General features: G+C 43.8%; 1 long non-coding RNA gene and 2 pseudogenes across 5 annotated transcripts; 2 read left to right on the top strand and 1 right to left on the bottom strand.

Annotated features, from left to right (window-relative positions):
* Positions 1–1,462: 1,462 nt before the first annotated feature.
* LOC149124964 (uncharacterized) lies at positions 1,463–27,797 on the bottom strand. 5 transcript variants are annotated; one of them, XR_016211817.1, is made up of 4 exons: positions 27,514–27,797; positions 23,128–23,344; positions 22,622–22,665; positions 20,957–22,260 (listed from the first exon to the last, which is right to left on the bottom strand). It is a non-coding gene; the product is annotated as an uncharacterized LOC149124964 (long non-coding RNA). The 5 variants fall into 5 exon arrangements; XR_016211816.1 differs by lacking the exon at positions 20,957–22,260 and adding an exon at positions 22,274–22,488; XR_016211820.1 differs by lacking the exons at positions 20,957–22,260; positions 27,514–27,797 and adding exons at positions 22,274–22,488; positions 23,759–24,027.
* On the top strand, positions 3,735–5,793 carry LOC138843273 (L-lactate dehydrogenase A chain pseudogene; annotated as a pseudogene).
* Positions 14,351–16,524, top strand: LOC100338672 (NFU1 iron-sulfur cluster scaffold homolog, mitochondrial pseudogene; annotated as a pseudogene).

Raw genomic sequence — 27,797 nt, 5'->3', positions numbered from 1 at the left:
AGGGAAGAGAGGGCTGCAGCAGGTCAAAGCCCCAGGCTGCAGAGCCAGCATCCCATTTGGGTGCCAGTTCCTGTCCCAGCTGCTCCACTTCCAATCCAGCTCCCTGTTAATGTGCCTGGTAAAGCAGCAGAGGATGGCCCAAGTACTTGGGACCCTGTACCCACATGAGAGAATGGGAGACCTAGAAGATCCTGGCTGCTGGCTTCGGATAAACTCAGCTCCACCCATTGCACACTGCAGCCATTTGGGGAGTGAATCAGCAGAAGAAAGATCTCTCTCTCTCTCTCTCTCTCTCTCTCTCTCTCTTTCTCTCTTTCTCTCTCTCACTTGCTGCAATAACAAAACAAATTCCTAGCACCTCAGTGGCTGATGGCATTATGCATGGGGTTCCCTATGTTAGACGAACAGACAGTGGTGTATCAGATCGTAAGTATGTCCTGTGCTTAGTGGGGAACTTCCTTGATTCGTTAGGTCAAGGCCATATGCCCACATGGTGTCTCTGGAATGTCACCTCTCTCAAGTGAGGGAAGATGACTTGGTACCAAATTCTGGGGTGATAAGTCCCTTATGTGAATTCACCGGGCTAACCGAAAGTAAAAGGAAGAGCCAAGAAGCAGCATTACGCTTCTGGGCAGTGTGTGCCTAACCTGGGGTCACTTCAACCAAGGACAAGGACAAGGAAAGGGGTGTAGGAGGGGGTTCTGTGCTCACCTCACAGAACCAAACAGCTCAAAAAACACTGAGGTGCCTACTTGCCGAAATCAAGGGGGAACTTTGCTGAGTCTGACAAGCTGTCTCTCTCAGTCACATTGGGTGCCAGATGTTGAAGTTGATTAGTTCTGAGAAGAGGAGCACGGTGGGGGCAAGAGGTGCAGAGTCATGGCACAGACACCGGGAGTCGGGTGAAAGCATGCTAGAAGTGAGCAGCTCGCAGACTCGTTTATTCCAGTTGGTACAGCAGCTTATATAGCCAAGGCAGCCAATCCGGTCAAGGGGTGGTGTATGCTCTAACCAGTCACAGCCTGTTGTCAGGCAGGCTCCATTGCCAGGTGGTTTCCGAAGCCATTCCTGAGTAACTGACACTCACTTCCAAGCAGCCATCTTGGCATGGCCTTCTCATTCCACCACGTGTGTGTGTGTGTGTGTGTGTGTGTCTACCTCTCTCCATAACTCTTTCAAATAAATAAAATAAAAAAGAAGAGTAATTGCAGATCTGAGAATCTACAAGTAACAAGCTCTATGAAGAAGACTCTGGCATTACACTGTTGGGTTCTAATCCTGGCTCTCTGTTCCAAGTTGTGTGAGATAGGACATGTCCCTCTGTGCCTCAGTTTTGTCATCTGTAAAATAATAATAGTGGACTATCACTATCTGAGATTTTTGTGTGTGTATGTGTGTGTGGTTGTGAGTAAAACTGAAGTGTGTTGATACAGTGTGACATTTTGAACAGTCTCTAAGCCTAGCACCAATCAAAACACAAGGACACTGGTATCATTCTCACGTAAGCAGTTTACTTTTGAGTTTTCAGTAGGGGCCCACTTGAGAGAATGCTAACTCTTTCAATCCAGAAACCAATGATAAGAGCCTCAAGAATATCACCTGAGTGATCTCCATGTTGATTAAGAGTCCCCAAAAGTTTGATCTGAAATAGCATAAAATATGGTGTTTGGGTCAACTTTTCATTGCTTTCACCAACAGACCTGAGAGGAGCAAATTATGGAGGAAAAGGGTTTATTTTAGCTCACAATTTGGGGATTTCAAGTCAAAGACTGGGCAGCTTTGTTGGTTTAGGCGTCTGATGAAGTCAAAGGATGGCAGAGGGACCATCACATGGCAAGCTGGGAAGCAGATACAAGAGTGCTGACTCTAGCTACCCTCCCTGTGGTCTGGCCAGGTAATGCACTCATAATTCAATCATGGTGCTCTGCCCTATGAAATTAATCAATGCATTCACTTTCCAAGACCCACCTTTAGATGCCACAATTGCATTAAATTCCATTTTTAATCCATCAATCATTAGAGAACCACATTCTGTTAAAACCATAACATTCTACCCCTGGTTCCCCAAAAAGCACATCCTTCTCATACACAGCATACAATAATTCCACCCCCAAAAGTCCTGAAATCTTGATGCTCCAGGATTATATTCATAAGTCCAAAGTCTCATCTGAGATTTAAAGCATGCTTGTTCAGCTATGAATCCTTGTGCTATGAATTCAAAAGCAAGTTACATACTTCCAAGATATAATGATAAGACAGGCATATGGCATACATTTCCATTCCAAACTGGGGAAATAAGAAAACAAAAATATTAATTGAGTCAAGACAGGCCAAAAACAAGCAGGACAAACACTGAACTTTGAAGCTCCATGTCCTGCATTCTGGGCACACTGTGGTGGGAACCATGCTCCTGACAACTTGGGCAGCCCCACCTCTACGGCTTTGCTGCTCATGGCCCATGTTCAGTTCCCACAGGTTTCAGCACCACTAGGAACTGCTCTGTTGGTAACTCCCTACTGCATTTCTGACCCCACATTTCCACTCAGCATTGCCTTAGTGGAGCTCCTTTCAGTTGACCTTACACCTGATCTCTGTCCAAGCCGCCAATCATCCAAAACATCCTCTAAAACAGACAGAGGCTTCTGCATCTCTGTGGGGCTCTAACCATCTGACTGCACTCAGCCTGCACCCTGATGCTGCTGCAGCTTTCGCAGGCTCGCCTAGCACACCACCTGTAGCTTTCCTTGGAGGGTATCTCAAGTTGGGGACGCCCCTGCTTTTCTGGGCTCTCTTGGGCAGCTCCACTCTCACAGCTCCACTAAACGTTGCTCCATGCAAAGGCTCTAATCCTGCAGCACAATCTGCCTATCCTCCCAGGTTGCCTTACTTAGCCTTTTCCTTACTTACTTAAAACATCTGTGAGTAGCTGCTTAGGGAAGGAAAAGCTTACAATTTGGAGGTTACAGTTTAGGATAGGGTGGTCCTAATGGTCTGGCGTTTGGGGAAAATTCATCATTGCAGGTATGGGGGAATGATCAAACCGGTAGGTGGGAAGAAGAGAGAGAACAGCTAGGCAGAACTTAAATAACCAACCCTCTTGTGAGAACCACCCCCTACAAGCATGTTCCCTGTGACCTAAAGACCAGAGTCATCCCCTAGACCCCATAATTGGATCAAGCCTCCACTCTTAGTCATCAACAATTAAGATTAAAATCAGAGTTTAGACATATACATTTGTTTTGGGGAGTCAAGTCCTGCTGTACCCATACATTCTGCCCCTAGCTCCCCAAAATTCATATTCATCTCACATACAACATGAAACCATTCCACCCCAGAAGTCCCAAAGTCTTAACTCAATCCATCATTAATTTAAAGATATATAGTCAGGACTAATGTTGTGCAACACTGGCTTCCCACATGGATGCTGATTCAAGTCCCAGCCGCTCCACTTCCAATCCAGTTCTAAACTAATGCACCAGGGAAAGTAGAGGAAGATGGCCCAAGTGCTTGAGCCCCTGTACCCTACATGGTAGACCCAGATGAAGCTCTTGGAGCCTGGCTTCAGTTTGGCTTAGCTCTGGCCATTGTGGCTATTTAGCTATTTGTGGATTGAACCAGCAGATGGAAGATCCGCCCCCCACTCTCCCTTTCTCTCTCCCTCTCCCTTGCCCTCTCCCTAACGCTGCCTTTCAAATAAATAAATAAATAAATATTTTTTAAAAATCTGCATGAGTTTGAAGAACCAAATCCTGTTCAAACATGTCTAGATCCTAATTGAATGCAAACACTAAGCCAAATAATTGGCAAGATGATTAGAAGGATTTCCTCTTCCCCCAGCATAATTGAAGTGATTTGCACAATGTTGCTACTTGCCAAGGTGGAGAAACCAAGTCTTTGCAGTGGCTGCTATGGTTTGGATATTAGTTTGGGAGTTCCCCAAAGTCCATGTTGGCACTATTGGGAGGAGGTGGGACCTTCGGCAGATGGGCCTAGTGAGAGGGCCTTAGGGACCCAGCTCTCATCAGAGAACTCTGTTCCTGGCTCATCTTGTGATCCTTTCTCTGCAGGCACTCAATCATCCACCAAGGGGCCTCTGCTAAAGCCTGTCAAGCCATCTTCACTTTCAGTTTCCAAAACTAAACTAAATAAACCTCTCTTGTCTCAAGCATTTCATTGTAAGGGTGAAAAGCTGATATATACAGAGTACCTCAGTTCTAGAGAGGTCCTGCTGGCTGCCTGAATATCTCAAAAGCATCCACACTCCGCTGGGGCCACTGCTACCAAGGTTGGAGCCCATCACTGCACACTCCTCCCCGTGTCCACCCAATGTGCACTGCAAGTTCTTTTTGGTTCCAAGTGTAGTATGGCAAGTCTCAAACATCAGCTGATTCAGAATCTTCTTAGGAAAGAAATGGCCTATGACATCAGTATCTTAATGAAGGACTTCACAGATGAATTTGCTCTTGTTGCTGTCATGGAAGACAAATTGAAGGGAGAGATGATGGATCTCCAACATGGCAGCCTTTTCCTTAGAACCTCCAAAACTGTCTCTGACAAGAACTTAGGGTGACTGCAAACTCTAAGCTGCTTATTATCACAGTCGGGGCATATTAGCAAGCGGAAGAAAGCCATCTTAATTTGGTCCAGCAGAACATGAACATCTTCACATTCATCATTCCTAATATTATAAAATGCAGCCCAAGCTACAACTTGTTTGTTGTTAGTGGCTCTCCCAAAATGCATGTTAATGGAAGAGGTTGCAATCTGGATTCAATTGGGTTCCATTACCTGATAGGAGAGAAAGGCTGGGAATTCACCCATTAAATTTTCATGAGTGGATCCTAGGGCAGCATGGGGATTCAAGTGTGCTTACCGAGTATAGTAAATCCCACTGGTGTCTCCCTAAAGAATCCGGACCCTGACAGGCACTGATGCAGATAAGAAACAGTAGAAGCAGGTTCACAAACAGGTGGTCAACAGAGCTTATAAGGTATCAAACCAAAAGACATCCTGGGTCACTGGACTTCTGTGGCTGATATGGCACAAAGTATAAGGGAGAATCCTAGGCAGGTGCATCCAACAGCCATCATGAGTAAGGGGCTCTGTGAAATAAAGGATGATCTCTCACTTAGTTTTATTTGCATCTTGGGACAAAATGGAAGATGGCTCTGACTCCTAGGGAAGGGAATAGTTTGAGGAAGAGTACAGACACACTTGGGGGAATCCGAAAAGAGTTTGTTTAGTAATATTTATTTATTTGAAAGTTAGCAGGATAGAGAGAGAGAGAGAGAATCTTCCATCACTCCCCAAATGGTTGGGATGGTCAGGCCTGTGCCACGCTGAAGCCATTAGTCTGGAACTCCATCTGGGTCTCCCACATGGGTGGCAAGAGCACAAACATTTGGACCATCTTGTGCTGCCCTACCAGGGTATTAACAGTCATTTGGAAAGAAAGTGTGGTGACCAGGACCCGAGCTGACACTAATATGGGATGCTGGCATGAAAGGCAGAGACTTAGCCTATTGTGCCACAACTCCAGCTCCCAAGAGCTACAATTTTAAATTCTTCCAACGTCACACCACATTACTGTCTAGGCTACACTAGAGTTTTAGTTGGAAATTCTGCATGTTGTCTTTTTAATTTGATCTGTAATTAAAGAGGTATATGGGAAGTGAAATACACAGCAGACCCATAGAATGGCAGATGTCCTAAACAGCACTCTGGCCTCAGAATCAGCCCTTAAGGCATGCGGATCTGGCTGAAAAGCCCATGAGAGTATTTCAGGCATGGAAAGCCAAGACACTCTGGAAAAAAAAAAAAAAAAAAAACTAAATGAAAGATCTCCGCGAGTGAGATCCCAGTGGAAAGAATGGGTCATCAAAGAAGGAGGTACCTTTCTCTGAAGGGAGGAGAGAACTTCCACTTTGACCATGGCCTTCTCTAAATATGATCAGAGTCAGTGAACTCAGGGGGCTTCCATAGCCTTGGCAGCTCATGACAAGAGCCTAGGGTGATTACTGATGCCATAAACAAGAGTGTCAATTTGTTAAGTCAACAACAGGAGTCACTGTGCACTTACTCCTCATGTAGGATCTTTGTCCTTAGTGTGCTGTACATTGAGATTTAATGCTATAACTAGTACTCAAACAGTATTTTTCACTTTATGTTTCTGTGTGGGAGCAAACTGTTGAAATCTTTACTTAATGTATGCTAAACTGATCTTCTGTATATAAAGAGAATTGAAAATGAATCTTGATGTGAATGGAAGGGAAGAGGGAGTAGGAAAGGGGAGGGTTGCGGGTGGGAGGGACATTATGGGGGGGAAGCCATTGTAATCCATATTCTGTACTTTGGAAATTTATATTCATTAAATAAAAAATTTTTAAAAAGAAGTAATATTATGATAGCTTGGGGAAAATATTAATTTTCCATAATTAGAAATAGGAATGGTTTAAAGTCCTAAGGCTATTTCCTGATGCTGGATGATACTTATCTTATCCCATCCCGAACTGGCTAGGGTAAAATAGTTCCACCACCCCTGAGGCATCACTGTCAATGTTGCACATGCTCCAGTGGTCCTTCCAACCAGACACTGTGTGTTATATATCTCCAAGTCCCTCATCAAACTTGCTTAATCCAACTTTTTTTCCCGTCACATCTTTGATCCAATGTATAAACCCAATATTGCGTGCCCCCTGCATAACTTTTCTAAACCGTCTATTCAGTGGATTTTATGTATCAGTATGCAAAGAAAGAGCTATGTACTAACAATGCCACCAATCATGCAGTGTCATAGCAACTAAATCACCAGAGAAATCTTCAACAGTGACTACTCTGTTATTTATTATTTTAAGATGTTATAAAAGCATCCATACATCAGAGGCAAAAGCTTTATCATGAATTTGTTTTGGGACCCAAATATAGTCAGAATCTTGGGAGGCTGCATCTAATACACAATCACATTTCATTTCATTTACAGAGGTTCTGTTCTGGGGCCAGCATTGTAGTGTACAGGTTTGGCTGCTGCCTGGGATGCCAACATTCCATAGGGGCACCGGTCCAAGTCTCAGCTACTCCGCTTGTGATCCAGCTCCCTGCTAATATGTCTGGGAAAGCAGCAGCGCTTCGGCCCCTGCCACCATGTTGGAGACCTGGATGGAGATCCTGGCTCCTTGCTTCAGATTGGCATAGCCCAGGCATTTGCAGCCATTTGGGGAGTAGACTGGTGGATTGGAGTTCTTTAAGTCTCTCCCTACTCTCTCTGCAGCTCTACCGTTCTAATAAAAATAATAAAAAATCTTTTTTTTAAAAGCAAGTTTTGATTCTTCAGGGGAAAGGTAAACTAAACTGGAAAACTTGCCTGAGTCCATTTTTATATTGGTGAAGTCATTATTCTGTAAACACCACTTCCATCTTTTCTCCAGCTCCAACACCACAGGGGCCCAGACTCTTGAGCACCCTCAGTGCTCAAAAATCCTGAGTGATTCACTCAGGAAGGAAATTTTAAATTGTACTAGGTCCTAGGAACTTAATGTTGGAGCCAGGAGAAATTACAGATTCCTGTGATAGGGTCATGTTTTCCAAATAAATAAATAAGTAAGTACTTAATGATAACGGCATTTCCAGCCCCATAGTGAGTCCCAGTCTTTGGAGTGGGATCATCAAATTGAAAAATGACCTAAATGGAAGATCTCCACGAGTGAGATCCCAGTGGAAAGAACAGGTCTTCAAAGAAGGAGGTACCTTTCTCTGAAGGGAGGAGAGAACTTCCACTTCGACTATGACCTTGTCTAAATATGATCAGAGTCAGTGAACTCAAAAGGCTGTCTTGATTTGCTTTTCTTCCTAGTAAATAGTATTTTTTGGAGAAGGTTCATCTAACTTTTTATAGAATCCAAAATTCTGGAATGGATTGGATTTTCCTAGTATATGCATAAAGGAAAAAGTTTATCATTTCTAAAAATATCATAGAACCATATAATTACTACTTATAATGTCATCTTAATGAAAATATTATCTAACTGCATAGTTATTTAGTACAAAGTGCACAGAGACCTGGTAATTATTTGGGTGTTACTTTTTAAATCATTGTGGACCAAAGAGAACAAATGATATTGTTCATCTTAGTGTCTACCAGAAAACCAGCAGGCTGTGTGATCTTAATTTTATGCTGAGCAGATAAGCCTTCACAGCTACTTCAGCCACAATAGTGTTCCTGGAAATAATTTCTCTGTGTTCTATAGCAGACCAAGTATCTCATCATCACATTTTTACCCAGAACTCAAACAATCACATGAGGCAGATGAAGCTCAAATTTATATACAGCCGGCGCCGTGGCTCAATAGGCTAATCCTCCACCTTGCGGCGCCAGCACATCGGGTTCTAGTCCCAGTCGGAGCGCCAGATTCCGTCCTGGTTGCCCCTCTTCCAGGCCAGCTCTCTGCTGTGGCCCAGGAGTGCAGTGGAGTATGGCCCAAGTCCTTGGGCCCTGCACCCCATGGGAGACCAGGATAAGCACCTGGCTCCGGGCTTCGTATCAGCGCAGTGCGCCAGCTGCAGCACACCAGCCGCAGCGGCCATTGGGGGGTGAACCAACTGCAAAGGAAGGCCTTTCTCTCTGTCTCTCTCTCTCACTGTCCACTCTGCCTGTCACCAAAAAAAAAAAAAAATTATATATAAAGCTTTAAGAGTTTCTGCAATTTCTGATGTGACATTTGTTACAGACTATCTTTGCAGGTCTTGTCTAAAATTCAGCTCTCCATGCACATTTCCCAAGCCAGCTCCTCTTCCTGGGTTAACCTTGCATGTGGTAGCATCATCTCTTCCCAGTCACCCATGGTAAAAATGACCTGAAATTCAACTTTTGCCCCTTTATCTCCAGTGTTTTCCTGCTGCCAAAAGGCTCTTCCTGGGCCTGATCCTGGCCCCACTCTTCCAAAGCCTTCAGGGATGTCCAGTGTTAAATGTTTGACCTTTCTTCCCATGGATGGATTAAAATAAGGTATGAAAATGTCCTCTGAGGGGCCAGTGCCTGCAGCACTGGCATCCCATATAGGCAGCAGCTTTAGTCCTGGCTGCTCCACCTCCTATCCAGCTCCCTGATAATGTGCAGGAGAAAGCAGTGGGAGATAGCCCAAGTACTCGGGCCCCTGCACCCACATGGGGGGCCCAGAATCAGCTCCTGGATCCTGCCTTCAGATTGGCCCATCTCTGACCATTGGAGCCATTTGGGGAGTGAACCAGCGGATAAGAGACCTCTCTCTCTCTCTCTCTCTCTCTCTGTCTCTGGCTCTCCCTTTCTCTGTGCTACTCTGCCTTTGAAATAAAATGAATAAATCTTTTAAAAATTAAAGAAAATGTCTTCTGAAAACTAACGAATACTATTTAATTACAAATAAAAATATTTACTTGTTTATTATCTTAACTTATATGAACTAAAATCCAGATAAACTTTTGAAGGAGGCCTCAGGGGAATCACTTCCTTGAGGATCTCTGGACCAGCACAGTTGCTCTGGAAGATCTGGGAACTGGGCAAGGAGAATCAGCCTGTAGCCACAAAAGCAACAAAGGCAGACCCTGTGGTCATGATCAGGATGCAGATGGTTTCAAGAGGACTCTTGGCATTGGTTTTCTGGTATTAATTACATGTTATTTGGATGCGGCCTGTAGAAAGCAATTTTGTAATAGGAGCTCTGGTTAGGATACCACTGATGGGGCAATCCATATCCATGCATATGAATTGGGTGTATTGGACCCTGCTAAGGGTTAGGGGTTGCTACAGCTCAAACTACTACAATGAGCATATATAGACCCCTTTCCCATGAAAAGCTGGAATAATAATTGAATAAACATGTGCCAGCTATTCATTTTCTATCCCTTTCCATCCAGCTGAAGAACAGAAAGCACTAGAAAGAAGATAAAATAAGCCAGAGATTAGGCACCATTCCTTGGTATGGGGGAATTTAAGAGGGCAAAAGAGTTGTCCCTTAAGGGCCGATGCTGTGGCGTAGCAGGTAAAGCCACTGCCTGCAGTGCTGGCATCCCATATGGATCCCTGTTCAAGTCCCGGCTGCTCTACTTTCGATTGAGCTCTCTGCTGTGACCTGGGAAAGCAGTGAAAGATGGCCCAAGTCCTAGGGTCCCTGCACCCACATGGGAGACCTGGAAGAAGCTCCGGCAGTTGTGGCCATCTAGGGAGTGAACCAGCGGATGGAAAATCTCTCTCTCTCTCTCTCTGCCTCTGCCTCTGCCTCTCTATTACCCTGCCTTTCAAATAAATAAATAAATAAATAAATAGAGTTGTCTCTTTACTTAGGATTTGGTAGACAGAGGTAGAGGAAGAGAGTAAGAATAATAAAGAAAGACCTATAGTTTCTACTAATCTCCTACCAGTACCTTTTTTTTTTTTTTACCAGTACCTCCTATTGGTGAAACTAAGTAGGAAATAAATCAACATTTAGGAAATGAGCCAGTATCATAGGCTTTCTCTCCTTCTCTCTGTCTCTCTCTTTAGGGCTCTCAAATTTAAAAGTTCATCTTGGGGCTGGCGCTGTGGCTTAGTGAGTAAAGCCATTACCTGCAATGCCAGCATCCCATATGGTGTCGGTTCATGCCCCAGCTGATCAACTTCCAATCCAGCTCTCTGCTATAGCCTGGTAAAGCAGTAGGAGATGGGCCAAGTCCTTGGGCCCCTATACCCGTGTGGGAGACCCAGAAGAAGCTCCAGGCTCCTGGCTTCAGATCGGCACAGCTCCGGCCGTTGTGGCCATCTGGGGAGTGAACCAGTGGATGGAAGACCTCTCTCTCTCTCTCTCTCTCTCTCTCTCTCTCTCTCTCTCCCTCTCCCTCTCCCTCTTCCTCTTCCTTTTCCTCTGCCTCTGCCTCTCTGTAACTCTGCCTTTCAAACATACAAATAAATCTTTAAAAAGTTCATCTTATAAATCATAAAAGACATGAAAGCTGGAGGCATTTTAATAGCATAATGCACATATATATGCATTTTATGATGCTTTTGTTCTCAACAGATATATAAGCATGCAAAGTAAGACATCAAATAATATGGTGACTAGGAAAACTGGGATGAAAAAATCTGATCTTGATTTTGCCCACAGCCCCATCCTCCTGTATGCTTTATCTTGGTCAATGATACCACAGTCAGCAAGTCAGACACTAGATACTGGACTTTGCTACCCTATCTTTTTGGGCATCACTCTTGAGCATTTTGCTTCCTGAGTATTTCTCAAACTTACCTTTTCACCATATCTAGCACACACTAGGCCTTAATTCTTTCTTGCCTGTCCAGATCCAATGGTTTTGTCAAGGGGTGGACAAAAAGCAACTCATCTTCTACTGGAAAGCAGACACATAGCAATGAACTCCTTTAAAGAAGAACTGGTTTGTTCACCTCCTCATGTGCTGAGTCCCTAGGACAGTGCCTGGCAAGGAGATGCTCAATATAGGATTTTGTAGGTGAATGGAGCCATACTTTTCCCTGATGGGAGCAAGATTTACAGAAGATGTTTTAACTAGCAGAATAATGCCATGCATTCTACCAGCAAGCATCCTGAATGACAGTCTTTTGCTGACTTAATGTACATTCCTAATTTATCCCTCATAACAGAAATGTTCTCCTATTATCCTCATTCCCAGTTGTAAAGAAGAGCCTTGCTTCAGTCAACTTGGACAATTGGTGGAAGGCATTCCTCTAGCCATAGTTTCTGGGCTAGCATGGGAACCTCCAAAGATGAACCAGACTCTCCCCAAGGCTTGGACCTTGGTTGGACATGAAAAAAGAGTAGGCAGTTTTTAACCATGGTTACTTTTGAAAGAGTTCAGAGAACCAGTGACTCCAGCAACTGCAGAGACTTGGCTATGTCTGGTCTTACTGTTTTATGAGATAGTAAATTTTCTCAACATATAAAAAGGGGTCTCTGTTACTTAAAACCAAGGGAATGCTAATGGGAAATTTAACTCTTCTCCTCTAATATTTCCTAAATACACATGCACACCTTTAAAGGTCTTTTTGTTCTACCTATAATCAGAAAGGACCCTGCTATTGAAATTTTGTCACAGTCAGCATTTGGAACTCCAGCGCATACCATATAGAAGGAGGGAAAGTGAGGTGGGGAAGAAAAGGCTTGTGCCAAAAAGAAAGGGAAGGAGCTGGTGCTGTGCTATAGAAGGAAAACCCTTCACCTGTGGTGCCAGAATCCCATATAGAAACCAGCTTGAGTCCCAGCTGCTCCTCTTTTGACTTAGCTCTCTGCTATGGCCTAGGAAAGCAGTAGAGGATGGCCCTCTTGGGGCTCCTTCTCCAATAGGAGAAGGGCCAAGCTCTTGGGACCCTGCACCCATGTGGGAGACCTGGAAGTAGCTCCCGGCTCCTGACTTTGGATCAGCCCAGCTTCAGCCGTTGCAACCATTTGGGGAGTGAACTAGCAGATGGAAAACCTTTCTCTCTCTCTCTCTCTCTCTCTCTCTCTCTCTCTCTCTCTCTCCCTCTTTCTGTCTGTAACTCTACCTCTAAAATAAATAAATAAAATCTTTAAAATTTATTAAAAATAAAGACAGGGAAGTGATTGGAAAATACTCCTCTCCTCACACATAAGGTAACAGGAAATCAAACAAATGTGAAGGAAGACACTGGTTGCTGGGACAGTTCTTTGAGTTGTTATCAGTCCATAATTTTGCCAGATCTCCTAGGAAAATCACGTTTGGAAACAATTGGCCTAAAGTCAGGGTACATTCTATAGTCACACAACTGAGTGAAGTTCACATGATGATGAGAAATCATTATTGTCTCATTAAATTGGCACCACCTTTTGAGCCACTAAGGTAACTTGTCCATAATTAGAATTCCACCGTCAACACCAGATTTAACCTCTGAGTCAGACTGACCTTTTCTGATCCCAAGAAAGAATTTTATGTCACAAAACAGATTAAAACATTTTGCATCCCTTTTATCTAATTTACACATCATGGAATTACTTCAGCTTCTTTTTTTCCCTGGTTATAATATCCTCCTCCTTGTAAAAGAAAAATCTTTATAGGTATGACTCGCCCTAAGAGATTCATTTAGATAATGTAAGGCCTTTCCATTCCTTGTTTTGAATAAAGGATAGAAAATTTGAGGGGGCTCTATCGAAATGTTTTATATAGTAACATTTCTTAAATATATTAATGAAATCATTTAGTAATCAAAATTTCATCCCTAATATTCCTTGACAGTTTCCTTTTGAAAAGCAATTATTCTAGAACTAAAAAAGGAAAAGATAAAGAAAAAAAGGAATATATTAGAAACAAACTAACATTATTTTAACTCCAAAACACTCAGAAACATCTGGAAGCAAGATGAGTAGCAAGATAATAGATGTAGTGGTTCCAGTCCTGTCCCCGGTTCCCTAAAAGGAAAATATTATGTCCTTTGTCATAGGGGCAGGCCCTATCCCTGGAAACTGCTTCCCTCTGTGGTTGGCCAAGGAAGCCCTTAGAACTCAGTGTGGAAATTTGAGGAGCGCCCATCCTTTGCTCTCAAGTCTTGCGCATCCGATGACTTTCCCTGCTTAGGGTGCTGTAGATCAACAAAGAAGCAACTTCAGTGGTGCACCTCCTTCTTCAGTATTTAGATAGTCAAAGCATTGGTGACACAAGGGAATCTGGTGCCATTTGAATAGCAAAAGCTTGAGTTCCGCATGCTAAAGAAATTGAACTAAAACGTGTCTGATGGGAATTTCCATAAATGCTAATCAATACAAAAGGGCAGAGCATTTTTGATTCATCCAACACAAGGGGGACTGGAGGTTATCGTGAGCATGTTGCCCCATGATGAGCACACCCAAAAGCTGTGTTGAAGGACAGAGATGAGCAGGAGAGAGGCAGCAGCAGCGAGCAGGTGGGACTGGCATGCGATCATGTACCCTTGAGCCATGAGTGTAAAGAGGGGGTTGCGTGTGAGTGCAACCTGCTGAAATCCTTGCTTAGTATATACTAAGTTGATCTTCAGTATATGAAGGTGTTTAATTAATGCTATAACTAGTATTCAAATAGTATTTTACACTTTGTGTTTCTGTGTGGATGCAAACTGTGGAAATCTTTACATAAAATATGCTAAATTGATCTTCTGTATATAAAGATAATTGAAAATTAATCTTGATGTAAATGGAAGGGGAGAGGGAGTGGGAGAGGGGAGCGTTGTGGGTGGGAGGGAAGTTATGGGAGGGGGGAAGCTATTGTAATCCATAAGCTGTACTTTGGAAATTTATGTTCATTAAATAAAATAAAATAAAAAGAAGGGGTTGCCAAATAGTTGACCCAATCAGGACCTCCTGTGAGGTGTGGTGAGGGTTGCCTCATGGAAAAAGACCTTCCGCCCAAGGCAGACCTTGATCTGGAGCTGACGCTGCTCGGTAAGAAGCCCATGGCCTCCCTCCTGGACAAGGTGGCTAAGGTCCTGGCCATGCAGCTCACTGCTGGAACAGAAGACAAATATAAATGCTCCATTCCTCCCATGGGGCAGCCTTTGTTGTCCCTGACATCACCCCTTGCCAGAGAAGAAATGGAGAAGGTTCTCTGGAGTAAGCTACCAGTCAATGACCCCCCATAATGTTCTGGACTGGCAGAAATGTACTGCTTCCTTGGCGCTTGGTTCATGTGTCATTGTCATCAGAGTCTGGAGGGACCCATGCACCAGGACTGAACCTGCAGGCTGCAGTCATGTGTCACTGGCATCATGGTCCAAAGGGACCAGTGCACTGGTGGCTCTCTCAGGGTGCCCTCAGAGGATGGTCTCTCCAGCTCCTTCACAGAAGTCCATGGGCAGGGCCCAGGGAGACCCAATGCTGGCCTGCATCTGTCATCAAGATGCAGATGGTGCTGGCTTTTATGACCCTGATGAAAAATAAGCCATGAATGCTGCTGACATCGATACAGAGAGTAGTAGAAATACATCACACAGAAGGCAGCAGATGGCACTCCAGGACCAAAATGATGGTGGCCTGGAGGGCTAGGGAGCTGTGGCTACTGCAGCAGGGTTGTGTATTAGATTCTGTCATGTGACCAGAAATCCATACACCATCAGGAAACAGCCCTGGGGCCAGCACTGTGGCATAGTAGGCTAAGCTTCTGCCTGCAGCTCTAGCATCCCATAGGGATACTGATTCATGCCCCAGCTGCTCCTCTTCTAACCCCATTCTCTGCTATAGCCCTGGAAAGCAGTGGAAGAAGACCCAAGTGCTTGGGCTCTGCATCCACTTAGTGGACCCAGGGGAAGTTCCTAGCTTCAGACCAGCCTAGTTGCAGCCCTTGCAGCCATTCGAGGTGAGAGCTGTGTGAACTGGAGGATCAAAGACCTCTCTCTCCCTCTTTCTCTCTTCCTTTCAAATAAATAAATAGATCTTTATTTTTTTTTTTTTTTTTTTTTTTGACAGGCAGAGTGGACAGTGAGAGAGAGAGACAGAGAGAGAAAGGTCTTCCTTTGCCGTTGGTTCACCCTCCAATGGCCGCCGCTGCAGCCGGCGCACCGCGCTGATCCTGGCAGGAGCCAGGAGCCAGGTGCTTTTCCTGGTCTCCCATGGGGTGCAGGGCCCAAGCACCTGGGCCATCCTCCACTGCACTCCCTGGCCATAGCAGAGAGCTGGCCTGGAAGAGGGGCAACCGGGACAGAATCCGGCGCCCCAACCGGGACTAGAACCCGGTGTGCCGGCGCCGCAAGGTGGAGGATTAGCCTATTGAGCCACGGCGCCGGCCAATAAATAGATCTTTAAAAAAAGAAAAAGAAACAGCCCCTGCATCCTTGTGTAATAACACGACAGTGAGATACATGTTCATTCAAACACAAGATGTCTGAAATCCCAACAGTTTATAGCAGGAAAGCAAATTCTTGAGACTAGGGCATGGGTTTGGCCACAGCAGCTTCAGCATTTTCTCCCTTCTGGAAAGGCAATTATTTTAGATCGAAGGAGTACAAAGAGGCTTCTTGGGGCCAGATCTCATCACTGTATGAAAGATAATGAAAAACTAGACTGGAATATACTGAAACCAGATATTTATACAGCTACCACAGACTTCTCTGCATCTGATTTGCCTCTAGTTACTGAGGAAACATCTTCAGGTTAAGCAGAATTTAATAAGATGATAAAGTTGTAGCAATGATTAAGGAATATAGATACTAGAATACGGCCAACTGTGCATGAAGATGGAAGAAACAAAATCCATAAAGGCTTTGAAGACAACACATATGCCTCAAATCCCAAGGTTCTTGTACAAATGTCCCAACTCTATCATTACTCTGAAAAGTAGAATTCAGAATATGTTGCAGTTTTATGTTCCAGAAGTGCAAGGTATAGAATAGTTATGGATGACAAATCAGATGGAAAAGAAGCAAATTCACCTTATAATAATCTCAGTTTTCTTTGGGTACCACAGTTGGACTTACTGATAGCTAATAAAACATGTCATTCCTTCAGGAAAAGAGAAAGAAAAGCAGGCCTGCCCAGAAGTCCTGGTTACCAACACCCTGCCTTCTGAGAGACCCACGAAACCCAGGAATGAAAACCCAGTGCACCACACTGTTCAAATCCCCACCCCCAGCACCACCCACATCATCACACCCATGAAAGGCCTGATTAGAACAGGATGGAAAAAAGTCTCCCAACAACAACAAAAAGGAGGAGGAGATGGAAAAGAAAGACAGAGAAGGTCCACCTCCCTAGGGTATGAGAGCCTGGATGCTATGGAAGCCAGGCCTGCAGAATAAACTGGTTCCCTAGACATCCCATCTGCCCTTCCCCACATCCACCTTGTCTGTGGGATGGAGGAAAATTCACTGGAGCCCTCAGGGCCATCCCAAAAGACCATCAGTCTGTGTGTGGCCAGCAAGGCGTGACTTGGGCTTGCTGAGAAGGTGAAAGGCATGGACTACAGCAAGGGGAGGACTCAGCCAAGTGGTCACAGAGAAGCTGGTGGCCCTCTCCAAACCAGGCAAGAACCCCCACCAGATACAACCCACCCAAGAAGAGGCACAGCATAAAGTTAGTTTGTCTCAGAGACTGGGGCAGCCAAAATGAGCATTTCACTGTGAGGCTGTAGCAGATGGACAGAACTTGCAAGGTGCTGGTCCAAACAAAAAGTGGCAAAGGTTCACTTGTGGCTTGTTAAGCTTCCCTTGATGCACCTCTTTCCTTCAAACCCAATGAAAATAAGAGTCCCAGAGGTGACCAAAAATTGCTATTCAGCCACATAACCTTGGCTTTAGCATGGGCGGCCCCTACCCCCAACTTTTCAGGATCAGAAAGAGGTCAAGGGCTAGGAATTGTTACACCAACCCTGGAGGCTACAGGAGTGCTGTTGCCGGGTATACAGAAGCTGCAGGTGACAGGGCAACAGCAGACTCCAGGGACTTCTTCACTGACTGTTGCAGCTGCTGTGATTTCGGGTCTTCCTAGAGGGTCTGAAAGTATTACACAGGAAACAACCTATTTACCCCAGTTTCCTGTCAACTCCAAAACCTAAAGTAGACAGGTGTCTCTTTCAATGCAAAAGTCTAGCAATGCATTCTATGGAAAGAATGACTTAATCCAGAAACAGATAATGATGCATTTTACCCTACTTTTGTCTGAATGATGCCTATGACAGATGGAAATGATGTCCCCACATCTGAAGCCAGAGCAACGGCATGTCTTGTCTTATTTGATGTGCAGGTCAAACACTGGGAACATCCAGAGAATCTTACCTGACACTGAGTTAACTTCTCCCACCTTTTGTAAATGCTCTGGTGGATTCCTATATGTGGATGTAATATTCTGCAACTGGATTAGCAAGAGTGTGCACTGAAAAAGTATCGAATTAGTGCTTCTATTACTAGTGCAAGAAACAGACTGGCTTCAAATGGTGGCTAACCTCAGATTTTCTAAGTCCAAATCACAGGATTCTTAGATTTGTTTACATTTGTGTGAATGTATTAACTTATTTGAGAGATGAGGACTCCCATCTACAGATTTACTTCTCAAATGCCCACAACAGCTGAGGACCAAAGCCAGGAACTAGGAAGTCAATCCAGATCTCCCACATGGGTGGCAAGAACTCAATTAACCTCGAGCCTCTGCTGGTGTCTCCCATGGTATGTATTAGCAGGAAGCTGGAATCAGGAACTGGAACCAGGTTCCTGAGACGGATTACAGCTCTCCTGACTAGAGGCTCGGATGCTAGGCCACGTGTTTACCCATGGGTTTCTCTTAATGGGGCTTTACATATGACCAAGTGGAAGGAGCCTAGTGTGTTCTTTGATTCTCCATTGAAGAGCTAGATTCAGCTTGGACCGGGTCTGTGCTGCTAGTGCAGCCCCTACAAACTCCAAAAACCTGGAAAATTCTCCCCATGGGCGAATGCTTCTGGCTGCCCACTGAGAGCACGCCTGGCAAACTATGGTTTGGCTTTGGTCAGAACATCCTTGTGCAGTAAATCCTGCTTCTGTGTCTGGCTTGCAAAATTCTGTGTTTATTCAGGCAAAAACCAGTCAAAATGATTACAACATAATCTGTTGCAAGAGATTTGAAACATTCAGTGAAGTATTTTGAAACTTTGCTTGATGGATCCTTTTAGGGAATTAATGTCTTTCTGTACCTGGAAGCGGTTATCCTGAATGATTAAAATGTTAAATATTAAAAACAACCCCTCCCCTTTTATTATTTTTTATCCATACAAATTAAAGTAACTCAAAAAAAATGTCATGGACTAGAAGAGGGGAGAACAGGATTTAACAGGCAGGACTGGAGCTTATCCAGTCATCATGAACCTGTTACTTTGAGGCCAGAGAATAGTTCCAGTTCCTCATTAAGCTCAACAAATTGATTGTAAACTAATGCCACTATTCAAGTGAGTCCACATCCTAGGGAGAGAACAGGTCATCCTAGTAATTTACATTAAAATAGATTTACATAAAATAATTTACATAAAAATAGAATATTAGAGTCAAAAGAAACATTGAGGCATCTGATTCAACACCTTCATGCTAAGAGTGAGGAAGCAGAGGCTCTGGAGGGTGACGTGACCTCTTCAAGGTCATGGAACAGGTTACGGTCAGCTCTGGAGTTCAGTTTTTCTACCCAGCTTTTTTCTCCTTCTATCATGCCAGATCATCTCTCAGAAGTATTGCTTCACTAGCTGGGGATATGACTAGCTCATATTTCAAGCGGCACCTCTTTCAAGAAGTCTCCACTTAAATTAATCTTCCCTCTACTGTACCCAAATTTCCCTTCATTATGTCCATATTGGATACAAAGTCCTATTGGAAAGAAAATAACAAAAAGACACTGATTGTTCCTATCATATACAGATATGTGTGTATATATGTATGCATGTATACATGCATGTGTGTATCCACATGTATGTATATAGTTATATGTGTTGTGTATGTATATGTATGCATGTTTATATGTGTACATACATATATGTATGTGTGTATGTGTATATATATATATGTATACAAAATCCTTAGAAGCTACAAACTAATCACCAAGATATTCAGTTGACTATAATTATTGTTCAGATATGTTCTCTGTTTCACACACATTGCCACCACTTTGGTTCATGTTCATTTTATTTCACCTAGATTATTTGAACAGTCACAGGCAGTGTCCCTGCCTTCAATTTTGCCAGCACCAATCCATCCTTCAAACCATTCCAGAGGGATCTTGGTGAAAGATGAAACTGGTAATTTATTCTCTACATAGTAGACATCTATTTCATTGTCCAGTTTTCTTTTTTGTAGCTTTCATCTTCAGGATATATGGTTGGGGTGGGAGGTGCTGGCTTTAGCCCCATCTGATGCAGGCCTGGAAAGTCAGACTTCTCCATCCTCCCAACAGGGCAGAAACATTGGAAAGTAATCACCATGACACTTCACTCTGAAGAACTTCATTCAGCATGTATGTTCCAAGAACAAGGACATTCTCCCACAGACTATGCTCAAGAAATTTTACATTAATACAATAATGTAGTCTATGTTCAAACTTCCCTGATTTCCCAGTAATGTCTATTGTATTCTTTTGTTTTCTTTCTTTTTTTTCAGGGGTGGGGGTTTTTCATGACAGTTGTATTTTTGGAGAAAGTCATGTTTTTAATGGAATATATCGCATTATAGGTTTTTTTGTCTTCTAGTAACTAGATTAGAGATAAGTGGGTTTTGTCAACTATTTGATGTCTTTATCATTACCTTACATTAGAAGACATTAATATTGGTTTCTTACTGATGATGCCGTTTGATAACTTCATTAATGAAGGTCTCTCCAATATAAAGATATGTTTTCCCTTTGTAATTAGCTAATAGGTTGTGACATGATACTTTGACAATTGTATGAATACCTCATTGCTTGTCAATTTTATACCAAATGATTTTAGCATTCATTGATGAAGTTCCTGAAGTCAGTTATTGGTGGTTGAAATGAAAATTTTCTAAGTCTATTTCTTCTACATTTTTTTTAATATTTATTTATTTATTTGACAGGTAGAGTTACAGACAGTGAGAGAGAGAGACAGAAAAGTCTTCCCTCCGTTGGTTCACCCCCCAAATGGCCGCCACGGCTGGTGCTGCGCCAATCCGAAGCCAGGAGCCAGGTGTTTCTTCCTGGTCTCCCACGTGGGTGCAGGGCCCAAGCACCTGGGTCATCCTCCACTCCTTCCCAGGCCACAGCAGAGAGCTGGACTGGAAGAGCAGCAACTGGGACTAGAACCCGGTGCCCATATGGGATGCCGGTGCTGCAGGCAGAGGATTAACCAAGTGAGCCACGGCACCGGCCCCTTTCTTCTACATTATTAACAGCAATTCATTGGGAAAAAAAAAAAAAAACTTCACCTCACCCCTGCCTCCACTTTCCTTTTCATCTCATCATGAATTCACAGATTCCTTTTATATCATTTGTTCACGGATTGGGCAAATAATATTATTAAAATACATATCCTTTTCAAATTCAAACCCTATCAAAATTCCAAGGGTATTCTGTGCAGAAGTTTTAAGAAACGCTTCTAAAATCTGTGTATGAAACCACAAAAGACTCCAATAGCAAAAGTAACCTTGACCAAAAAGAGAGAGCAAGAGCAAGAATTTGAACTCACTGCAAATCCTGTCACCTACACACTGGCATGAGGCTGCAGCCAGATAAAATTCAAAAGCTTCTTTGAGAAATGAAGCCGGCCCTGTGGAGTAGTGGCTTGGCTAAGCTTCTGCGTGTGGCACCAGCATTCCCGGATTCCCACATTCCCATATGGCCACCAGTTCATGTCCTAGCTGCTCCACTTCTGATCCAGCTCTCTGCTATGGTCTGGGAAAGCAGTGGAAGATGGCCCCAGTCCTTGGGCCCCTGCACCCGTGTAGGAGACCCAGAAGAAGCTTTGGCTTTTGGCTTCAGATCAACCCAGCTCTGACCATTGTGACTATTTGGGGAGTGAACCAGTGAATGGAAGACCTCCTCTCTGTCTCTCTCTAACTCTACCTCTGAAATAAATGAAATCTTTAAAACAAAGTCAGTGAAACATCTTGTCTGAGAACTGAATTATCCCCTGAAAGAAAACAAATAACCTATGGACAAGCCACAGCATGCTGTGTCTTTAAAGGCGAGAGACGCTCATTGCTGAGCACAGATGATCTAGGTTAAGACATAATTCATCAGAATTTTAGGCAAGGCAGCTGAGGCAGGCAAACAAGTCACAAACCCATGGATAATTGATGGCTTCAGTGTCTTTCTTGAGATCTCACGGGCTTCATAAATCCACTCAAAGTGAACATCTTGTTGCTTCCTTAGTCTTGGTAATTTATGCTCCTGTTCACGCATCTTCTAACAAACTCAGAGCAAGAGGAGAGTGAGTGATTTTCAAATTTTAGATTTTTGCCTTCCTATTCTAAACATAGTACTGAATTGGAAAGCATTTCGATCATGCAGACATTGCTTCCACAGAGAAGCCAGGCTCAAATTTCAGGCCTTTTCATCTGAATCCAAACTTCAGGTAGAGAAGAGACTAGTAAAAATGGAAACCATGCCAGTCTGTGTGCTTTGGTAGTTTGTGCTGTGCAATGAAATAGATTTCCATAAACAGTCAAGCACTAGTGTTACGTCGTGATGGTTTAAATCTGAGATTGAAAGACACCCACTTGCAGAAGGAAAAGAACTAACCTTGGATTTCGAGAGATGAATATGAATCAGGAGAATGAGACACGTTTACCCTCGTGGAGGAGGGAAGGGCATTTCCCTTGGGAGCTTGCGACGGGACCTGTAAAAATATGAATTCACAGCGCGAATCCTTCTGCTTTGCGGCTTTGTGACTCAGACTGAATTTATTAGTCTGACAAATTGGTTTTTACAGATGCCTTCATTTGAAAACCAAATACGCTCTTTTGACTGCTGAGCTCAAAGAGGCCACAGGTCTTGCTGAAACATCTCAGAGTGACTTCGTCTGTGTTTGTTCATGCAGAGGACAGAGGGCACTGATGGAGACTGTCTGCAAGGGAGGCAGACACACCTTCACCAACCAGGGGATGTCATGGCTGTCCCTGCTACTGTCCCAGGAACCCCCTCCCAGAATCAGCACCTCCCATGTCTCCCAACCAAAAGCACCTGGACTTGAACCTTACCTCCACCTGGTGCTGTGTGGGCTCTCTGAGTCGTTTTCCTTACCCTTGAAATGAAGATAGCAGTAACGGTTCTCAGGACAGAGCCAACCATATGTGTGTGTGTGTGTGTGTGTGTGTGTGTGTGTGTGTCAGAAGGACTCTGCCTTGCTGGGAGGAGGACAGTCCTTTTGTCCTTCTCAGGCCTGATTGGATGAGGCTCACCCACATTCATAGTTTGCCAACTTAAGTGTTGGCCTCACCTACAACACCTGCACGGAAACACCCAGACCACTTTTTGACCCAGCCAAATCAATACATCCAATTAACCACAGCACAATACAATCCTCACAAAGCCCTATCCCATGGGAATTATCTGTGAAGCTGCTCTCCCAGAATCAGACCAAATGTAGAGATTTTTACCATTAATCAGATGCCTTCTTATGTCAAATAGTGACAAAGCTGGAGCCACTTCAGTTTCCTCTACTCTCAAGACATTTCTCCCCAGTGTCACCCCCATAAATACTCACTCACTGCTTCTTGATGAGGAAGCTGCATATATCCTCCCAAGCGGAACAGGTAGCACCCATCCATTTCATTCTCTGACAGCTGTGCCATGATGTCACTTCTGAGGTGTGAGGATCACAAAAGTGAGTACTAACTCGTCCGTCCCCAAGAATCTTTCTGTTTGATAATTGTCTTCCATCTGTACCCTCCTTTGAAAGATCCTGCTTCCTTCTTTGTGTCCTAAAAGAGGAGAGACGAGGGAAAGGTCAGATTAAGAAAGGGAGAGAAGGAAAGGAGGAGAAAACATAACAAATTTCTAAATAAAAATAACCATGGAAATAAAACAGGTAGACAAGGGGCCAGAATTGTGGTGCAGTGGGTAAGCTGCCCCTGAGACACCAGAATCCCATAGCAGAGTGCTAGAGTCCCGGCTGTTGCACCTCTAATCCAGCTGCCTGCTAATGCACCTGGGAAAGCACCTATGACGTAGTAAACTAAACCTCCGCCCATGGTGCCAATGTCCTTTATGGGCTCTGGTTTCTGTCCCTGCTGCTCCTCTGCCAATCCAGCTCTTTTTTTTTTTTTTTTTTTTTTTTTTTTGAGAGGCAGAGTGGACAGTGAGAGAGAGAGACAGAGAGAAAGGTCTTCCTTTACCGTTGGTTCACCCTCCAATGGCCGCCGCGGCCGGCGCACTGCAGCCGGCGCACCGCGTTGATCTGATGGCAGGAGCCAGGTGCTTCTCCTGGTCTCCCATGGGGTGCAGGGCCCAAGCACCTGGGCCATCCTCCACTGCACTCCCTGGCCACAGCAGAGAGCTGGCCTGGAAGAGGGGCAACCGGGATAGAATCCGGTGCCCGGACCAGGACTAGAACCCGGTGTGCCGGGGCCACTAGGCGGAGGATTAGCCTAGTGAGCCGCGGCGCCGGCCCAATCCAGCTCTTTGTTACTGCCTGGGAAAGCAGTAGAAGATGGCCCAAGTGCTTGGTCCCCTGTACCCACATGGGAGACCCAGAAGAACCTCGAGGCTCCTGGCTTCAGATAGGCCCAGTTCTGGCAGTTACAGCCATTTGGGGAGTGAACCAGAGGATGGAAGACCTCTCTCTCTCTCTTTCCCTCTCTCTCTGTCTGTAACTCTGCCTCTCAAACAAATAAATAAAAAAAATTTTTAAAGAAGCTGGCCCAAGCACTTGGGTCCCTGCTACCCACATGGGGACCTGGATGAAGTTCTGGGCCCCTGGCTTACAGCCATTTGGCCATTTGGAGAGTGAACCAGTGGATGGAAAATCTCTCTCTCTCTCTCTCTCTATATATATATATATTATATATAGATATATCTAGATATCTAGATATAGATATCTAGATATCTAGATATCTAGATATAGATATCTATATATCTAGATAGAGATATAGATATATATCATTATATCTAGATATCTATGTCTATATCTAGATATAGATATAGATATATATCATTATATATCTATAGATATATATGATATATATATCTATATCTATCTACATAGATATTATTTTATATATAGATATATATCTATGTATATTATATACTGTATATATGCATATATATGTATATATATGTATGTATACATATGTGTATATACATATGTATATATGTGTGTATATATACATATACATATATATATATACATTTCAAATAAATCTTTAAGAAAAAAAAAGCAGGCAGATATAACCATCAGCTTTCCCTGCCTTAATCCCAAAGCCCGTAAACCAGGAGTCTTATTTTCAGTAGCCGGGCAGCCTGACTTGCTTGTGGTTGGTGAAAGAACCCATATCTGGACATTAGATGGACTAGCAACAATTGTACCCTCTGGTCACTGAGATTCTGGGAATCACAGCAAATCATGTCCTTCATGCCTGCACAGTTCCCACAACGGTGGCTCTCAGACCTGGAGGTGCTCACTCCCACCCAGGAGGGATGCAGGTGATGACTCTTGGCCGTCGTCCTCCAGGTCTGCCATGTGGGTGGCAGGGTCCCAAGCATTTAGGCCATCTTCCACTGCTTGTCCCAGGCCGTAAGCAAGGAGCTGGATTGGAAGTGGAGCAGCCAGGACTCAAACAGGACTCAAACAGGCTTCCAGATGGCATACTGGCATTGCAGGCCGCGGCTGAACAAGCTGTACCACAACACCAGCCTCTCGGACTTTAATTCTAAATAAACATACATACATTCATATTTACTTTTAGGTGTCCATGAACAGTTTTCTCATAATACACATTTCCTAAGACCCATCATATTGCATAAGTATACTGTACATTATACTACCTATACATCCATATCTAAGCTTATACTTCCAAAAATGTATGTGTTTACATACTTAATTTTCATACAATGTAGTTTCTAGGCTAGAATTAACTGAGCTATAAATTGTTAAGTATTTATGGACAAATATGTAGTAACATGAAAATACAAGAGTACTTCAGAAAGTTCATGGAAATGGAATTTAGACATAAATGCGATTTTTTAACAATATGTATTGTCCATGAACTTTCTAGAGATCCCTCCTATTCCTATACTGACGAAAATTTTAAAGCTTTCAAATCTTAACTTATTTCAAATAGGAAAATCTGCTCATTACTCAAAAGAAATTGAACAGAAAATTTATAGAGGTTTATCAGAATTTTAAAAACTTCAAGACAATCTAAATGCTTCTTCATACCAACATGCCTAGTCATTTAAAGTATGGAGACCTAAAAGATTATTTCCTGTCATCTACACTGGAGTAGCTTTACCAACCCACAGAGGTGATTAGGCAGAAACAGTCACCAGGCCAGGAGGAAGGAGACCAAGAAAGAGCCCTGGGAGATACATTCCACACATCCTTCATAGAACTGACAGGAGGCCGGCGCCGCGGCTCACTGGACTAATCCTCCGCCTAGTGGCCCCGGCACACCGGGTTCTAATCCCGGTCGGGGTGCCGGATTCCATCCTGGTTGCCCCTCTTCCAGGCCAGCTCTCTGCTGTAACCAGGGAGTGCAGTGGAAGATGGCCCAAGTGCTTGGGCCCTGCACCCCATGGGAGACCAGGAGAAGCACCTGGCTCCTGCCTTGGGATCAGTGTGGTGCACCAGCCGCGGTGGCCATTGGAGGGTGAACCAACGGTAAAGGAAGACCTTTCTCTCTGTCTCTCTCTCTCTCTCACTATCCACTCTGCCTGTTCAAAAAAAAAAAAAAAAAGAATTGATAGGAAACCAGCCTCTGCTTGGGTCTGTTTGCTGGGAACCTAGGGTGACTGGCAGAGTACTTCACAAAAAGATAAAGCTCATCACACTGCCAGTTGAAAGAAAAAGCTATCATGATCAACTGTGCACGAAAGAAAGCTTTCAGTGTGCTTCATAAATATTTATTTATATGCTTCTTCAAAGTGACACAGACAACAGACAGAAGTAGAGAAGCCTCCTACCTTCTGCTTCACTTCTCAAATACCCACAAAAGCCAGGACTGTGCCAGGCTGAAGTCTGGAGTCCAGAACTCCATCTGGGTCTCCCATGTTGGTAGCAGGTACATAAGCACTGGAGCCATCATCTGCTGCCTCCCAGGATGCCTTATCAGGAAGCTGGATCGGAAGTGGGGTACCAGCACTCCAATGTGGGATACAGCATCCCGAGCATTGTGGCTCCACACAACTTTGATCTTTAAATTTTAAAAAGCAAAAAGTTTCTAACATTAAATTACAGATGTCTGGGTTGGAATAATTAATATCATTAAAATGTCCATACAACCTAAAGCAATCTGTAGATTCAATGCAAATCTTCTCAAAACACCAATGACATTCTTTATAGAATTAGGAAAAAAATTCACATGGAACCACAAAGACCCAGAATAGCCAAGGCAATTCTGAGAAAAAAAATAAAGCTGGAAGCATCGCAGTACCTGATTTCAAAGCATACTACAAAGCTATAATAATTAAAAACAGCATGGTACTGGCATAAAAAGTGACACATATATCAATGGAACAGAATAGACAGCCCAGAAATTAATACCCACACATTAAACAACTTATGTTTGACAAAGATGCCAAAAACATTCATTCAAGAAAGAAGAGCCTTTTCAATAATTGGTGCTGGAAAAACTGAATGTATGTATGGAGAATAATGAAATTAGGTCCTTACCTCTCCCCATACACAAAAATCAACTCAAGATGGGTCAAAGACCTAAATATAAAACCTAAAACTATGAAGGTGCTGGAAAAATGCATAGGAACAATGCTTTAAGACAATGATTTTTTTATGAGACCTCTAAAAGTGGAGGCAACAAAAGCAAAACAAGACAAATGGGTTAATACCAAACTCAGATGTTTCCGTACAGAGAAGGAAACAAGACAGTGAAGAGACATCCAATAAAATGAGAAAAAATAATTTCAAGCCATTTACCTGAATTAATATCTGTCGCTCCCCCTCTTCGTGGAGGAACGACACAGGACCCTGCGCTGTTCTTTTGTCTGCTCGGCCCTCCCCGGGTTTGCTGCTGGTTCTTCCCAGGTTGGCTACCGTCCCTTCACCTCCGTGGAGGGGCGGGCCCCCCTGCCACTTTCCCCACTTCCGCGGGGGAGCGGCACACCGCCGGCCGGCTCTCTCGGGGGCTGCACAGGTGTTCCTTCAGATAGATGTTCCTGGTGCATGTTGTCTCTCTCCTCCTTTATAGTCCTCTTCCGCCA

This window comes from Oryctolagus cuniculus, chromosome 8, assembly GCF_051225735.1.
Source record: "Oryctolagus cuniculus isolate XC-2025 breed Fujian yellow rabbit chromosome 8, ASM5122573v1, whole genome shotgun sequence".
NCBI classification, from domain to species: domain Eukaryota; kingdom Metazoa; phylum Chordata; class Mammalia; order Lagomorpha; family Leporidae; genus Oryctolagus; species Oryctolagus cuniculus.
This window is presented reverse-complemented; position numbering and strand designations above follow the sequence as displayed.